Genomic DNA, 18,963 nt, shown 5'->3' with positions numbered 1-18,963 from the left:
AAAGGCATCCTACAGAAAACCGACTTGGCTGGAAGAATCTTACAATGGGCACTGGAACTGTCTGAGTTCAATCTCAAGTACGAAGCTCGGACAGCCATCAAATCCCAATACCTGGCCAACTTCGTCGCAGAATACACCAATGCCCCAGAGACCCCCATCGATTGAACCTCTATGTCGACGGCTCATCAAACAAAGCCGGAAGTGGAGCCGGCATTATCCTGGAAAGTGACCAAGGGATATGGTGCACGAATTGTGAATCACACTTTTCACAATTCGTACCACTAACCAGCAAGTGCACTGGGTCGTCCAAGTAATACCTTACGTGAGTAAGGGTCGAATCCCACGGAGATTGTTGGTTTGAAGCAATCTCTGGTTATCTTGTGAATCTCAGTTAGGAGGTCAATTATAATTATCAGTTGACTTGCAAATGAATAAGGGAACATAAAATAAATACTTGGTATGCAGTAATGGAGAATATGTTGGAGTTTTGAAGATGCTTTGACTTCTGAATCTCTGCTTTCTCCCTGTCTTCTTCTTCACGCACGCAAGGTTCCTCCTATGGCAAGCTGTGTGTTAGTGGATCACCGTTGTCAATGGTTACCATCCGTCCTCTCAGTGAAAAAGGTCCAGGTGCGCTGTCACCGCACGGCTAATCATCTGTCGGTTCTCGATCATGTCAGAATAGGATCCATTGATCCTTTTGCGTCTGTCACTACGCCCAACACTCGCGAGTTTGAAGCTCGTCACAGTCATTCAATCCCTGAATCCTACTCGGAATACCACAGACAAGGTTTAGACTTTCCGAATTCTCAAGAATCCTGCCAATGGATTCTAGCTTATACCACGAAGATTCTGATTAAGGAATCTAAGAGATATTCATTCAATCGAAAGTAGAACGGAGGTGGTTGTCAGGCACGCGTTCATAGGTTGAGAATGGTGATGACTGTCACAAATCATCACATCCATCATATTGAAGTGCGAATGAACATCTTAGATAGAAACAAGCATGTTTGAATAGAAAACAGAAATAGTTGCATTAATTCATCGAAATACAGCAGAGCTCCTCACCCGAACAATGGAGTTTAGAGACTCATGCTGTCAGAGATTACAAAGTTCAGATCTAAAATGTCATGAGATCTAAAATAAATCTCTAAAAGTTGTTTAAATACTAAACTAGTAACCTAGGTTTACAGAAAATGAGTAAACTATGATAGATAGTGCAGAAATCCACTTCTGGGGCCCACTTGGTGTGTGCTGGGGCTGAGACTAAAGCTTCTCACGTGCCTGGGCTGTTTTGGGCGTTCAACACCAGGCTGTAACCTGTTTCTGGCATTGAACTCCAACTTGTAACGTGTTTCTGGCGCTGGACGCCAGACTGCAACATAGAACTAGCGTTGAACGCCAGTTTACGTCGTCTATCCTTGAGCAAAGTATGGACTATTATATATTGCTGGAAAGCTCTGGATGTCTACTTTCCAACGAAATGGAAGCGCGTCAGTTGGACTCCTGTAGCTCCAGAAATTCCATTCCGAGTGCAGAGAGGTCAGGATCCAACAGCATCAGCAGTCCTTTTTCAGCCTGAATCAGATTTTTGCTCAGCTCCCTCAATTTCGGCCGGAAAATATCTGAAATCACAGAAAAACACACAAACTCATAGTAAAGTCCAGAAATATGAATTTTTCCTAGAAACTAATGAAAATAAACTAAAAACCAACTAAATCATACTAAAAACTAAGTAAAAACAATGCCAAAAAGCGTATAAATTATCCGCTCATCACAACACCAAACTTAAATTGTTGCTTGTCCCCAAGCAACTAAAAACAAAGTAGGATAAAAAGAAGAGAATATACAATGAATTCCAAAAACATCTATGAAGATCAGTGTTAATTAGATGAGCTGGGCTATTAGCTTTTTTGCTTCTGAACAGTTTTGGCATCTCACTTTATCCTTTGAAGTTCAGAATGATTGGCATCTATAGGAACTCAGAATTTAGATAGTGTTATTGATTCTCTTAGTTCAGTATGTTGATTCTTGATAACTGGGTGAACCTTTTCAGATTGTGACTCAGCTTTGCTAAAGTCCCCAATTAGAGGTGTCCAGGGTTCTTAAGCACACTCTGTTTTTTGCTTTGGACCTCGACTTTAACCGCTCAGTCTCAAGTTTTCACTTGACACCTTCACGCCACAAGCACATGGTTAGGGACAGCTTGGTTTAGCCCTAAGGCTAGGATTTTATTCCTTTAGGCCCTCCTATCCACTGATGCTCAAAGCCTTGGATCCTTTTTATTACCCTTGCCTTTTGGTTTTAAGGGCTATTGGCTTTTTGCTCTTGCCTTTTGGTTTAAAGAGCTTTTGACTTTTTCTGCTTGCTTTTTCTTTTTCTTACTCTCTCTTTTTTTTTCGTATTTTTTTTTCTCTGCAAGCTTTGTTCTTCACTGCTTTTTCTTGCTTCAAGAATCATTTTTATGATTTTTCAGATTATCAAATAACATTTCTCCTTTTTCATCATTCTTTCAAGAGCCAACAATTTTAACATTCATAAACAACAAATTCAAAAGACATATGCACTGTTCAAGCATTCATTCAAAAAATAAAAAGTATTGCCACCACATCAAAATAATTAAACTATTTTAAAATTCGAAATTCATGTACTTCTTTTTCTTTTTCAGAAAACAATTTTCATTTAAGAAAGGTGATGGATTCATAGGACATTCATATCTTTAAGACATAGACACTTAGGTACTAGTGATCATATAGTAAAGATACAAACATAATTAAACATGAAGCATAGTAAACGAAAAACAGGAAAATAAGAACAAGGAGATTAAGGAATGGGTCCACCTTAATGAGGGTAGCGTCTTCCTCTTCTTGAAGAACCAATGGTGCTCTTGAGCTCCTCTATGTCTCTTCCTTGCCTTTGTTGCTCTTTCCTCATAGCTCTTTGATCTGCAGTCAATTGCTCTACCACTGAATTATGGAAAAACAAAAGCAATGCTTTTACCACACCAAACTTAGAAGGTTTGCTTGTCCTCGAGCAAAAGAAGAAAGAAGTGGAGAAGATGGAGGAGATGGAAGTGTGTGAATGGATGGGTTTGGGAGGGGAATGGTTTGAATTTGAATGGTGAGGTAGGTGGAGATCCTGTGGGGTCCACAGATCCAGTGGGGTCAAGGATTTAGCATCCCTGCTCCAATTAGGCGTACAAAATGCCCTTACTATGCAATCCTGGCGTTTAACGCCAGACTGCTGCCTGTTTCTGGCGTTAAACGCCCAAATGTAGCCTATTTCTGGCGTTTAACGCCAGACTGATGCTTGTTTCTGGCGTTAAACGCTAGCTTGATGCTTGTTTCTAGCGTTAAACGCCAGACAGATGCTTGTTTCTGGCGTTTAAACGCCAGAATGATCTTCCTCCAGGGTGTGCTATTTTTCATGCTGTTTTTCATTCTGTTTTTGAATTTCCATTTGTTTTTGTGACTTCACATGATCATCAACCTAAAGAAAACATAAAATAGCCATGGAAAATAAATAGATATAATTAAATAACATTGGGTTGCCTCCCAACAAGCGCTTCTTTAATGTCAATAGCTTGACAGTGAGCTCTCATGGAGCCTCACAGATAATCAGAGCAAGGTTGGGACCTCCCAACACCAAACTTAGAGTTTGAATGTGGGGGTTCAACACCAAACTTAGAGTTTGGATGTGGCCTCCCAACACCAAACTTAGAGTTTGACTGTGGGGGCTTTGGTTGACTCTGCAGTGAGAGAAGCTTTTCATGCTTCCTCTCCATGGTTACAAAAGGAGAACCTTGTGTCTTATAGTTTGCAATGTCTGCAAACCACAGAGCTTCCTGAATAGCAAACAATTGCTCATCCGGAAAGGTTTTAGAGATCTCAGTAGGAGGGAGGGATGCTCCTGCTACTGGTTCTATCCGGGACAGGTGATCAGCTACTTGATTCTCTGTCCCTTTTCTGTCTCTTATTTCTATATCAAACTCTTGTAGAAGAAACACCCATCTTATGAGGCTGGGCTTTGAATCCTGCTTTGTGAGTAGATATTTAAGAGCAGCATGGTCAGTGTACACAATCACTTTTGATCTTACTAAGTAGGATCTAAACTTTTCAATGGCATAAACCACTGCAAGTAATTCTTTTTCTGTGGTTGTGTAATTTTTCTGGGCATCATTTAAAACACTGCTAGTATAATAAATGACATGCAGAAGCTTGTTATACGTCTGTCCCAATACTGCACCAATGGTATGGTCACTGGCATCACACATTAGTTCGAATGGTAATGTCCAGTCTGGTGCAGAAATAACTGGTGCTGTGACCAGCTTAGCTTTCAGGGTCTCAAACGCCTGCAGACACTTTGTGTCAAACACAAATGGCGTGTCAGAAGCTAGCAGATTGCTCAGAGGTTTTGCAATTTTTGATAAATCCTTTATAAACCTCCTATAGAATCCTGCATGCCCCAGAAAGCTTCTGATTGCCTTAACATTGGCAGGTGGTGGTAATTTTTCAATTACTTCAACTTTAGCTTGATCCACCTCTATTCCCTTGTTTGAAATTTTATGCCCAAGGACAATCCCATCAGTCACCATAAAGTGACATTTTTCCCAGTTTAAAACTAGGTTAGTCTCTTGGCATCTTTTCAGAACAAGTGCTAAATGGTTAAGGCAGGAGCTGAATAAGTCTCCAAATACTGAAAAGTCATCCATGAAGACTTCCAGAAACTTTTCTACCATATCAGAGAAGATAGAGAGCATGCACCTCTGAAAGGTTGCAGGTGCATTACACAGACCAAAAGGCATCCTTCTGTAGGCAAACACTCCAGAAGGACATGTGAATGCTGTTTTCTCTTGGTCCTGAGGATCTACTGCAATTTGGTTGTAACCTGAATAGCCATCCAAAAAGCAGTAATATTCATGACCTGCTAGTCTCTCTAGCATCTGGTCTATGAATGGTAAAGAAAAATGATCCTTCCTGGTGGCTGTATTGAGCCTTCTGTAGTCAATACACATACGCCACCCTGTAACTGTTCTTGTAGGAACCAGTTCATTCTTTTCAATATGAACCACTGTCATTCCTCCCTTCTTAGGGACAATATGGACAGGGCTCACCCAGGGGCTATCAGAAATAGGATAGATAATCCCAGCCTCTAGTAACTTAGTGACCTCTTTCTACACCACCTCCTTCATGGCGGGATTTAGCTGCCTCTGTCGTTGAACCACTGGCTTAGCATCATCCTCCAATAGGATCTTGTGCATGCATCAGGCTGGGCTAATGCCCTTAAGATCACTTATGGACCACCCAAGAGCTGTCTTGTGTGTCCTTAGCACCTGAATTAGTGCTTTCTCTTCCTGTGGCCCTAAAGCAGAGCTTATGATTACAGGAAAAATGTCACCTTCTACCAGAAATGCATATTTCAGGGATGATGGTAGTGGTTTGAGCTCGGGTTTAGGAGGTTTCTCCTCTTCCTGAGGAGTTTTCAGAGGTTCTTTTATTTCCTCTGGTTCCTCCAGATTAGGCTGAACATCTTTAGAAATGTCCTCTAGCTCTGATTTGAGACTCTCAGTCATATGGACCTCTTCCACCAGGGAGTCAATAATATCAACGCCCAGACAGTCGTCTGATGTGTCTGGATGTTGCATAGCTTTGACAACATTCAACTTAAACTCATCCTCATTGACTCTCAGGGTTATCTCCCCTTTTTGGACATCAATGAGGGTTCGTCCAGTTGCTAGGAATGGTCTTCCTAGAATGAGAGTTACACTCTTGTGCTCCTCCATTTCCAGCACTACAAAGTCAGTAGGGAAGGCAAATGGCCCAACCTTGACAATCATGTCCTCAATTATGCCTGATGGGTATTTAATGGAGCCATCAGCAAGTTGAAGACAGATCCGGGTTGGTTTGACCTCTTCAGTCAAGCCAAGCTTTCTGATAGTGGATGCAGGGATTAGGTTGATGCTTGCCCCAAGATCACATAGAGCTGTCTTGGTGCAGTTACCCTCTAATATGCATGGTATCATAAAGCTCTCAGGATCTTTAAGCTTTTCTGGGAAGCTTTTCAGAATGACTGCACTGCATTCTTTAGTGAGGAGAACTCTTTCAGTTTCTCTCCAATCCTTCTTATGACTCAAGATATCTTTCATGAACTTGGCATAAGAGGGTATTTGCTCAAGTGCCTCTGCAAACAGAATCTTTACTTCAAGAGTCCTGAGATCGTCTGCAAAGCGGGCAAACTGCTTATCCTGCTCCTCTTTGCGGAGTTTTTGAGGATAAGGCATCTTGGCTTTGTATTCCTCAACCTTAGTTGCTGCAGGTTTATTTCCTACAGAGGTAGGTTGAGAAGCCTTCTTGAGGGATTTATTATCAGCACTTGTAGGTGTCTGATCCCTCACTGGCATTTGAAATCCAGGGTTGGAAGCTGGAGTGGTGTTAGACGCTAACTCCTCATCTGTTCCTGGCGTCTGAACGCCAGAACTGTGCTTCCTTTGGGCGTTCAACGCCAGTTCCTTGCTTGTTTCTGGCGTTGAACGCCAGTCTTGAGCATGGTTTGGGTGTTCAGCGCCAGCCTTCCACCCAATTTCCGGCGTTTTAGCGCCAGAATTATTTTTTCCCGGGCTTTTACTGTCTTCAGATGGAATTTGGGTAGTTTGCTCATTTCTTGGCTTCCTGCTGCCTTGAGGTGGGGTATTTAATGTTTTCCCACTTCTTAATTGAACTGCTTGGCATTCTTCTGTTATTTGTTTTGACAGCTGCTACTTTGTTTGCTTTAATTGTTCTTCCATATTTATATTAGCCATCCTTGTCTCTTGTAGCCTCTCCTTGAATTCGGCTAACTGTTTTGTTAGAAAATCTAATTGCTGATTGAATTCAGTAGCTTGTTCAGCAGGACTGAGTTCAGTAGTCACTGTTTTAGCCTCTTCTTTCATGGAAGGTTCGAGGCTTAAGTACAGATGCTGATTTCTGGCAACTGTATCAATGAGCTCTTGAGCTTCTTCAATTGTCTTCCTCATGTGGATAGATCCACCAGCTGAGTAGTCTAGAGACATCTGAGCTCTTTTTGTAAGCCCATAATAGAAGATGTCTAGCTGAACCCACTCTGAAAACATCTCAGAGGGGCATTTTCTTAGCATCTCTCTGTATCTCTCCCAGGCATCATAAAGAGGTTCATTATCTCCTTGTTTAAAGCCTTGGATGTCCAGCCTTAGCTGTGTCATCCGTTTTGGAGGAAAGTATTGATTCAGGAATTTCTCTGTCAGCTGTTTTCATGTCTTTATGCTAGCCTTAGGTTGGTTATTTAACCACCTCTTGGCTTGGTCTTTTACAGCAAATGGAAACAGTAATAATCTGTAGACATTCTGATCTACTTCCTTATCATGTACTGTGTTAGCAATTTGTAAAAAATGTGCCAGAAACTCTGTAGGTTCTTCCTGTGGAAGACCGGAATACTGGCAACTTTGCTGCACCATGATAATGAGCTGAGGATTCAACTCAAAGCTACTGACTCCAATGGAGGGTATACTGATACTACTCCCATATGAAGCAGTAGAGGGGTTAGCATATGACCCCAGAGTCCTTCTGGACTGTTCATTTCCACTTAGATCCATGATGGAGAAAGGGAGATGATGTGAAATAGAGAAGAAATATTTTTATTTATTTAATTATTTATTTATTTCGAAAATAAAATAAATTAAAATAAATAAATAAAAATGGGTGAAGATTTTCGAAAAAATGAGGAGAGAGAAAGTGGTTAGGAAGTTTTGAAAAAGATATGATTTTTTTTAAAAAAGTTTTAAATTTTGAAATAAATAAATAAAAATAAATAAAAAAATCTGAATTTTAAAATTGATTTTCGAAAAATTGCTTTAAAATAGAGGGAAAAGATATTTTTTGAATTTAATGAGGAAAGAGAAAAACAATAAAATAACACAAGATCTAAAATTTTTAGATTTAATACTCCTTGTTTTCGAAAATTTTGGAGGGAAAACACCAAGGAACACCAAACTTAAAAATTTTAAAATCAAGACACAAGGAAAACTCAAGAACGCCTTGAAGACTCACAAGAACAACAAGAACATGAAGAAGGAACACCAAACTTAAAATTTTTAGAAAACCAAACTAAAATTTTCGAAAAACAAAGAAAAATCAACAAGAAAATACCAAACTTAAAGTTTGGTACAAGATTTAATAGAAAAAAATTATTTTTGAAAAAGAAGATTTTGAAAAGAATATAAAAGATTCTGACCCAATTACCAAGAACACAGACTAACGCTCTAGCCAACTGAGTTATGAATGTAACACTTGTTTTGAAAAAGTATTTTTAAATAACTAAGAATGAGAAAATATTTTTTTTTTCGAAAACTAATGTTTTGAAAAGGCACAAGAAAAACAAGAAAAATCACAAAACAAGAAAAACTAAAGATCAAACAAGAAAAATAGACAAGAACAACTTGAAGATGGAGAAGAAACAAAGAACACAATTTTCGAAAATTTTTAAAAGACAAAGAAAGGCATGTAATTGACACCAAACTTAGAATACGACACTAAACTCACAGAAAAACTAAAAACTAATAAAGAAAAATAATATTTTTGAAAAATTTTTGCAAGGAATATAAAAGACTCTGACCCAAAAGACAAAATTTTCCTAATCTAAGCAACAAGATAAACTGTCAGTTGTCCAAACTCGAACAATCCCCGGCAACGGCGCCAAAAACTTGGTGCACGAATTGTGAATCACACTTTTCACAATTCGTACCACTAACCAGCAAGTGCACTGGGTCATCCAAGTAATACCTTACGTGAGTAAGGGTCGAATCCCACAGAGATTGTTGGTTTGAAGCAATCTCTGGTTATCTTGTAAATCTCAGTTAGGAGGTCAATTATAATTATCAGTTGACTTGCAAATGAACAAGGGAACATAAAATAAATACTTGGTATGCAGTAATGGAGAATATGTTGGAGTTTTGGAGATGCTTTGTCTTCTGAATCTCTGCTTTCTCCCTGTCTTCTTCTTCACGCACACAAGGTTCCTCCTATGGCAAGTTGTGTGTTAGTGGATCACCGTTGTCAATGGTTACCATCCGTCCTCTCAGTGAAAAAGGTCCAGGTGCGCTGTCACCGCACGGCTAATCATCTGTCGGTTCTCGATCATGTCAGAATAGGATCCATTGATCCTTTTGCGTTTGTCACTACGCCCAACACTCGCGAGTTTGAAGCTCGTCACAGTCATTCAATCCCTGATTCCTACTCGGAATACCACAGACAAGGTTTAGACTTTTCGGATTCTCAAGAATGCTGCCAATGGATTCTAGCTTATACCACGGAGATTCTGATTAAGGAATCCAAGAGATATTCATTCAATCGAAAGTAGAACGGAGGTGGTTGTCAGGCACGTGTTCATAGGTTGAGAATGGTGATGATTGTCACGGATTATCACATCCATCATATTGAAGTGCGAATGAACATCTTAGATAGAAACAAGCGTGTTTGAATAGAAAACAGAAATAGTTGCATTAATTCATCGAAATACAGTAGAGCTCCTCACCCCCAACAATGGAGTTTAGAGACTCATGCCGTCATAGATTACAAAGTTTAGATCTAAAATGTCATGAGATCTAAAATAAATCTCTAAAAGTTGTTTAAATACTAAACTAGTAACCTAGGTTTACAGAAAATGAGTAAACTATGATAAATAGTGCAGAAATCCACTTCTGGGGCCCACTTGGTGTGTGCTGGGGCTGAGACTAAAGCTTCTCATGTGCCTGGGCTGTTTTGGGCATTCAACGCCAGGCTGTAACCTGTTTCTGGCGTTGAACTCCAACTTGTAATGTGTTTCTGGTGCTAGACGCCAGACTGCAACATGGAACTGGCGTTGAACGTCAGTTTACGTCATCTATCCTTGAGCAAAAAATGGACTATTATATATTTCTGGAAAGCCCTGGATGTCTACTTTCCAACACAATTAGAAGCGCGTCAATTGGACTCCTGTAGCTCCAGAAATTCCATTTCGAGTGCAGAGAGGTCAGGATCCAACAACATCAGCAGTCCTTTTTCAGCCTGAATCAGATTTTTGCTCAGCTCCCTCAATTTCAGCCAAAAAATACCTGAAATCAAAGAAAAATACACAAACTCGTAGTAAAGTCCAGAAATATGAATTTTTCCTAGAAACTCATGAAAATAAACTAAAAACCAACTAAATCATACTAAAAACTAAGTAAAAACAATGCCAAAAAGCGTATAAATTATCCGCTCATCAGGATACAACTCGAACTCTCCTTAAGATTCGAGTTTCCCACCTCAAATAACCAAGCCAAGTATGAAGCCCTACTGGCTGGTTTGAAGCTGGCAAGAGAAGTCGGAGCCCAAAAGCTTACCATCATCAGCAATTCAAAAGTAGTCACCTCGTAAATAGAAGGAAGCTACTAGGCAAAGGATCCCACCATGAAAAAATACATAGATAAAACCAGAGAATAGCTCAGGAAATTTTTGGGATACGAGATCCGACATATACCTCGGGAGCAAAATGTCTGAGTCGACGCGCTTTCAAAACTAGTCAGCACCTAACCAGGGGGCAATAACAGAAGCCTCGTCCAAGAAACCCTACAAAACCCATCAAATTTGGAGGAAGAGAAGGTCCTAAACATATCTGACCAGGACCAAGGGTGGATGACCCACATAATCAAATACCTCAAATCTGAAATGCTTCCTGCAGATAAAAAGGAAGCAAAAAGACTCACAAGGAAAGCACAATATTACACCCTTATAGACGACATCCTATACAGAAGAGGAATTTCAACACCCCTCCTCAAATGCGCCCGACCTCTGCCACAAAGGAGGTCCTAGAGGAAGTTCACAGTGGCATGTGTGGCAACCACCTCAGGATGCGGGCTCTATCCAAAAAGGTCCTCCGAGCCGGCTTCTACTGGCCCACCTTACAGAAGGAAGCAACGGAGTTTGTCAAAACATGCCCCCGATGCCAAAAACACGTCAACTTTCATATCGCTCTGCCCGAAGAGCTCATCTGCGCCACTTCACCTTGGCCATTCACAAGTCATGTTCCTCATTGTAGGAATAGACTACTTCACAAAATGGATCGAGGCAGAGCCATTGGCCACCGCCACCGCCCAAAGAAGTCAGAAGTTCATATACAAAAACATTGTCATAAGGTTTAGGGTCCCCTACTCTATCACCACAGACAATGGTACTCAGTTCACCGACACAGGCTTCCGAAACCTGGTAGCTGATTTGAAAACCAAACACCAGTTCACCTCAGTGGAATACCCACAAGCCAACAGACAGGCGGAAGCCACCAAGAAAGTCATATTGGCCGGGTTGAAACGTCGACTGTAGGACGCAAAGAGAGCCTGGGCTGAAGAGCTCCCGCAAGTCCTATGGGCGTACTGGACAACGCTACACTCCACCACCTGGGAATCACCCTTCCGACTTTATTACGGAATGGAGGTGATGAGCGGATAATTTATACGCTTTTGACATTGTTTTTAGTATGTTTTTAGTGGGATCTAGTTACTTTTAGGGATGTTTTCATTAGTTTTTATGTTAAATTCACATTTCTGGACTTTACTATGAGTTTGTGTGTTTTTCTGTGATTTCAGGTATTTTCTGACTGAAATTGAGGGACTTGAGCAAAAATCAGATTCAGAGGTTGAAGAAGGACTGCTGATGCTGTTGGATTCTGACCTCCCTGCACTCAAAGTGGATTTTCTGGAGCTACAGAACTCGAAATGGCGCGCTTCCAATTGCGTTGGAAAGTAGACATCCAGGGCTTTCCAGAAATGGATAATAGTCCATACGTTGGCCAAGTTTAGATGACGCAAAATGGCGTTCAACGCCAGCTCTCTGCCTAAATCTGGCGTCCAGCGCCAGAAAAGGATCCAAAACCAGAGTTGAACGCCCAAACTGGCACAAAAATTGGCGTTCAACTCCAAGAAGGACCTCTACACGTGCAACACTCAAGCTCAGCCCAAGCACACACCAAGTGGGCCCCGGAAGTGGATTTATGCATCAATTACTTACTTCTGTAAACCCTAGTAGCTAGTTTATTATAAATAGGACATTTTACTATTGTATTAGACATCTTTGAATCTTTGGATTACCTTTTGATCCTTTGATCATCTTTGGACGCCTGGTTCTTAGATCAGAGGTGCTGGCCATTCGGCCATGCCTGGACCTTTCACTTATGTATTTTTAACGGTAGAGTTTCTACACTCCATAGATTAAGGTGTGGAGCTCTGCTGTTCCTCAAAGATTAATGCAAAGTACTACTGTTTTCTATTCAATTCATCTTATTTCGCTTCTAAGATATTCATTTGCACTTCAACCTGAAAGTGATGAACGTGACAATCATCATCATTCCCCATGAACGCGTGCCTGACAACCACTCCCGTTCTACATTAGATTGAATGAGTATCTCTTAGATCTCTTAATCGGAATCTTCGTGGTGTAAGCTAGAATGATGGCGGCATTCAAGAGAATCCGGAAAGTCTAAACCTTGTCTGTGGTATTCCGAGTAGGATTCAATGATTGAATGACTGTGACGAGCTTCAAACTCGCGATTGCTGGGCGTTAGTGACAGACGCAAAAGGAGGGTGAATCCTATTCCAGCATGATCGAGAACCGACAGATGAATAGCCGTGCCGTGACAGGGTGCGTTGATCATTTTCACTGAGAGGAGGGGATGTAGCCACTGACAACGGTGATGCCCTTGCATAAAGCCAGCCATGGAAAGGAGTAAGACTGATTGGATGAAGATAGCAGGAAAGCAGAGGTTCAGAGGAACGAAAGCATCTCTATTCGCTTATCTGAAATTCTCACCAATGATTTACATAAGTATTTCTATCCCTATTTTATTAATTATTTTCGAAAACCCCATTACTATTTTATATCCGCCTGACTGAGATTTACAAGGTGACCATAGCTTGCTTCATACCAACAATCTTCGTGGGATTCGACCCTTACTCACGTAAGGTATTACTTGGACGACCCAGTGCACTTGCTGGTTAGTTGTGCGAAGTTGTGAACCATGGTATTGGCATCATATTTTTGGCGCCATTACCAGGGAAAGAAAGAGCGATGAATTTTACATAATTAAAGTGTAATCACAATTTATGCGCACCAAGTTTTTGGCGCCGTTGCCGGGGATTGTTCGAGTATGGACAACTGACGGTTCATCCTATTGCTCAGATTAGGTAATTTTCTTTTTGTTTTCTTTTCAAAATTTTTTCAAAAATATTTCAAAAATTTCTCATCTGTTTTCGAAAAAAAAATGTTTTCAAAAATATATTTTTATTCAAAATTTTTAAGAATGAATTCTAGTGTTTCATGAAGCATGTGAAGCCTGGCTGGCTACAAAGCCATGTCTAAATTCTTTTGGACTGAGGCTTCCAAACCATCAGCATAGAGGCAAGTTACATATTTGATAAGTAATGAGCAGTATATTCTGATATCTTGCTGAAGCTTGGCTGGCCATTGGCCATGTCTAGTGTTTTGGACCGGAGCTTTCATTGAAAGCTTGGCTGGCTAGTGAGCCATGTCTAATTCCTGGACTGAAGCTTTAGACTAACATGGCAAGATTCCTAGAATTCATATTAAAAATTTTGGAATCCTTATTTTTTCTTTTACAAATAATTTTCGAAAAAAAAAATCCAAAAAAAATTTGAAAATCATAAAAATCAAAAATATTTTTTTATGTTTCTTGTTTGAGTCTTGAGTCATGTTATAAGTTTGGTGTCAATTACATGTGCATCTTGCATTTTTTTCGAAAATTTTCATGCATTCATAGTGTTCTTCATGATCTTCAAGTTTTTCTTGGTAAGTCTTCTTGTTTGATCTTTGCATTTGCATGTTTTGTGTCTTTTCTTGTTTTTCATATGCATTCTTGAATTCTTAGTGCCAAAACATTAAAGAATTCTAAGTTTGGTGTCTTGCATGTTTTCTTTGCATTAAAAATTTTTCAAAATTGTGTTCTTGATGTTCATCATGATCTTCATAGTGTTCTTGGTATTCATCTTGACATTCATAGCATTCTTGCATGCATCACATGTTTTGATCTAAAATTTTCATGCATTGCATCATTTTTCTTGTTTTTCTCTCTCATCATAAAAATTCAAAAATCAAAAAAATATCTTTTCCTCTCATCAAATTCAAAAATTTGAGTTGACTTTTTCAAAAAATTTTAAAATCAAGTTGTTTTTATGAGTCAAATCAAATTTTCAATTTAAAAATCTTATCTTTTTCAAAATCTTTTTCAAAAATCAAATCTTTTTCAATTTTCTTAGTTATTTTCGAAAATTCTAAAAACATTTTTCAAAAATATTTTTCTTATTTTTATATCAAATTTTCGAATCTTTTTCAAAATTAATTTCAATCATATCTTTTCAAAAATATCTTCTTATCTTTTTTAAAAAAAAATTGATTTCAAAATATCTTTTCTAACTTCCTAACTTCTTATCTTTTCAAAATTTGTTTCAACTAACTAACTAACTCTTTGTTTGTTTCCTATCTTTTTCAAAACTACCTAACTAACTTTCTCTCTCTAATTTTCGAAAATATCTTCCCCCTTTTTCAAAATTTCTTTTTAATTAACTAATTATTTTAAATTCTTATTTTAATTTTCGAAAATTACTAACATTTTTCAAAAACCATTTTCAAAAATTACTAACTCTTTTTCAAAAATAATTTTCAAAAATTCACCTTCTTCCTCATCTCCTTCTATTTATTTATCTACTAACATCTCTTCATCTCACATCTCTGCTATCCTTACCCTTGTGTTTGGATTCTTCATTCTTCTTCACCCCTATTCCTTTTCTTCTTCTTCTACTAACAATAAGGAACCTCTTTACTGTGACATAGAGGATTCCTCTTCTTTTCTTTTTCTCTTCTCTTTCTTATGAGCAGGGACAGAGAAAAAGGCATTCTTGTTGAAGCTGATCCAGAACCTGAAAGAACTCTAAAGAGAAAACTAAGAGAAGCTAAATTACAACAGTCCAGAGACAACTTGATTGAAAATTTCGAACAAGTAAAGGAGATGGCAGCCGAACCCAACAACAATGCAAGGAGAATGCTTGGTGACTTTACTACACCAAATTCCAATTTACATGGAAGAAGCATCTCCATTCCTACCATTGGAGCAAACAATTTTGAGCTGAAACCTCAATTAGTTTCTCTGATGCAGCAGAACTGCAAGTTTCATGGACTTCCATATGAAGATTCTTTTCAGTTCTTAACTGAATTCTTGCAGATCTGTGATACTGTTAAGACTAATGGAGTAGATCCTGAAGTCTACAGGCTCATGCTTTTCCCATTTGCTGTAAGAGACAGAGCTAGAATATGGTTGGACTCTCAACCTAAAGATAGCCTGAACTCTTGGGATAAGCTGGTCACGGCTTTCTTAGCCAAGTTCTTTCCTCCTCAAAAGCTGAGCAAGCTTAGAGTGGATGTTCAAACCTTCAAACAAAAAGATGGTGAATCCCTCTATGAAGCTTGGGAAAGATACAAACAGTTGACCAAAAAGTGTCCTTCTGACATGCTTTCAGAATGGACCATCCTGGATATATTCTATGATGGTTTATCTGAGCTATCAAAGATGTCACTGGACACTTCTGCAGGTGGATCCATTCACCTAAAGAAAATGCCTGCAGAAGCTCAAGAACTCATTGACATGGTTGCTAATAACCAGTTCATGTACACTTCTGAGAGGAATCTTGTGAGTAATGGGACGCCTATAAAGAAGGGAGTTCTTGAGATTGATACTCTGAATGCCATATTGGCTCATAACAAAATATTGACTGAGCAAGTCAATAGGATTTCTCAGAGTCTGAATGGAGTGCAAGCTGCATCCAATAGTACTCAAGAGGCTTCTCCTGAAGAAGAAGCTTATGATCCTGAAAACCCTGCAATAGCAGAGGTGAATTACTTAGGTGAACCTTATGGAAACACCTATAACTCATCATGGAGAAATCATTCAAATTTCTCATGGAAGGATCAAAAGCCTCAACAAGGCTTTAATAATGGTGGAAGAAACAGGTTTAACAATAGCAAGCCTTTTCCATCATCCACTCAGCAACAGATAGAGAACTCTGAACAAAATACTTCTAATTTAGCAAATTTAGTCTCTGATCTATCTAAGGCCACTGTGAGTTTCATGAATGAAGCAAGGTCTTCCATTAGAAATTTGGAAGCACAAGTAGGCCAGCTGAGTAAAAGGATCACTGAAATCCCTCCTAGTACTCTCCCAAGCAATACATAAGAGAATCCAAAAGGAGAGTGCAAGGCCATTGACATAAGCATCATGGCCGAACCTGTGAGGAGAGGAGAGGACGTGAATCCCAAGGAGGAAGACCTCCTGGGACGTCCAGTGATCGATAAGGAGCTTTCCTCTGAGGAACCAAAGGACTTTGAGGCTCATCTAGAGACCATAGAGATTCCATTAAACCTCCTTATGCCCTTCATGAGCTCTGATGAGTATTCCTCTTCTGAAGAGAATGAGGATGTTACTGAAGAGCAAACTGCCAAGTTTCTTGGTGCAATCATGAAGCTGAATGCCAAATTATTTGGTATTGAAACATGGGAAGATGAACCTCCCTTGTTCACTGATGATTGGATTTTTGACGGTTTAGAATTCCACTAATGAAATCTCGTTGTAAAGTATAGTTTCTAAACCAAGCAATAATCCTTTCATACAAAAAGTTGTTTGTCACTAGTACAAACCCCTAAAATTTATAAACCGAAGTATTGGACCTCGGGTCGTTCTCCCTAGGAATTACAATAAAGTGTCTTGTTATTGGTTGTGAGTTATTTTGGGGTTTTGGATAAGAAGCATGAAAAGTAAATGGCAATGAAAATAAACTAACAACTATAAAAGCTCTTGGCAAGATATGAGAACTAGAAGTCCTATCCTAGTTATCTTTCTCAATTGTGATGAGAATTGTTCATTGCTCCCACTTAGTTAACCTCTAACCATGGAGGAAAGTCAAGTGGATGAATCAATTTGATTCCTCAAGTCCTAATTAACTCCTAAAGGAGAGACTAGCTTTAGAGGCATTCAAATCAATTAGCAATCTCTAATTATCAATCAACAAGGGAATTAGATAACTCAAGAGTCACTAATCACTCTACCTAGGCCAAGAGGAACAAAATCTATACAAAAATCCAACCAAGCATTTAATCAAACACTTGGAAGGCACAAAAGAAAAGTATAGTCAATCACAACAAGAATGAATTCTAACTACAATTGAATGTAAAGAATTAACAACAACAATCAAGGAAATCACAATTATCATGAATTACCTCAAATTGCATTATTAAAAGGGAATAAAAGAAACAACAATCTATTCAAAACAAAGTGAAGAATTACAAGAACTAAAGTACATAACTAGGGAGAGGAAGAGGAGAAGATTAAGAATTGGCAAAGGAGAATTGAATTAAGGCATGAATTAAACCTAGATCTAAGAAGAGATATTAACCTAAACCTAATCCTAATCCTAGAGAGAAGTGAGAGCTTCTCTCTCTAAAACTACTTAAAACTAAAGCTATCACTTCCTTCTTTTCCAGTTGTTATCCTCCCCTTTAGGCCTTGATCCTTTTTTTTTCTTTCTATCAGCAATTGGCGCCAAAAATGGGTTCAGAAACCCCTCAAAATCGCCAGGCACGTGTTGCCTTAATGAAGTCATGTGCAGACATCGACGCGTATGCGCACGGTACGCGTGCGCGTCCCTGGCTGAATCCGCAATGTGCGCGCGAGCGCCTTGTGCGCGTGCGCGTGCTTGGCCGTAATCAATTCTTTGGCTTTTTGTGCTTCTCTCCACTTGCATGCTTCCTTCCTTGCTTCCTTTGATCCATGCCTGGCCTATTTCAATCCTGGAATTACTAGCAAACACATCAAGGCCTCTTATGGAATCAAGGAGAAATCAAAATTCATCAAAATAAGGCCTAAAAAGCATGTTTTTACACCTAAGCACAAATACGGGAGAGATAACAAAACCATGCTAATTCATAGGTTAAATGCGAGAAAAGGTCATCAAAATACTCTAAATTCAATACAAGATAAACCCTAAAAATGGGGTTTATCAACCTCCCCACACTTAAACCTTAGCATGTCCTCATGCTAAGATAAGAAGGAACTAAGGGGTATGACATTTATTAAATGCAACTAAACTATATGAGTCCTATCTAAATGCAACTACCTAGTGTGAGTGCAAATGCTTAGTTCAAACAAATCAATTCCCAAGAGACATGTATAGGCACAATAGCTAAGGCAATAGGAGTTAAGTCCAATCCATAATTGTATTGAATTATCAAAAAGAGTTCAAACTTGCAAGAATATAAATAATATGGGTGAGCACATGTACTTGAACTTTTTGAACCCTCACCGGATGTGTATCCGCTCTATTCACTCAAGTGTTTAAGGGTTAATTCACTCAATTCTCTTCTAATCATGCTTTCCAAAATTTGATTTTCTTCTAACAATCAACACCTATCCAATGCATGCATACATTCATCATGAGGTCTTTCATTTAGGTTGTAATGGGGTTAGGGTCAAGGTAGGATCATTTATGGTTAAGTGGACTAGAGTTTAGATCTTTGATTAGCATAGACTTTCCCACCTAACCTATGTAATGATCTATACACATTCAAACTATTCTAACTACCCATTCTTTAAATTTTTTTTTTACATGTTCATGCATCTTATTTCTTGATTCATAACACTTATGCATTGATTCCCTTTTGTTGAACTTTACCTTGGGGCATTTTGTCCCCTTTTATTATTTTTCTTCTCTTTTCATTTTCTATATTCCCCTTTTTTTCTTTCTTTTTTTTTTCTTTGTATAAGGACATCAATTGCATAAGGTCTTATACATTCAATCAATACATGAGTATGTTCCCAATTCCTGAATATGGAAGTGTACTACCCTTTTTTATCCCATCCAATATTCCCAAGCCTCACCAA

At 38.9% G+C, this 18,963-nt stretch overlaps 1 non-coding gene across 1 annotated transcript; it reads right to left on the bottom strand.

The window, feature by feature from the left end:
• Window positions 1-15,438: 15,438 nt before the first annotated feature.
• LOC112724355 (small nucleolar RNA R71) lies at window positions 15,439-15,546 on the bottom strand. Its single transcript, XR_003163521.1, has one exon. It is a non-coding gene; the product is annotated as a small nucleolar RNA R71 (small nucleolar RNA).
• Window positions 15,547-18,963: the final 3,417 nt, after the last annotated feature.

Source organism: Arachis hypogaea, chromosome 11 (genome assembly GCF_003086295.3).
Source record: "Arachis hypogaea cultivar Tifrunner chromosome 11, arahy.Tifrunner.gnm2.J5K5, whole genome shotgun sequence".
Lineage (NCBI taxonomy): Eukaryota > Viridiplantae > Streptophyta > Magnoliopsida > Fabales > Fabaceae > Arachis > Arachis hypogaea.
This window is presented reverse-complemented; position numbering and strand designations above follow the sequence as displayed.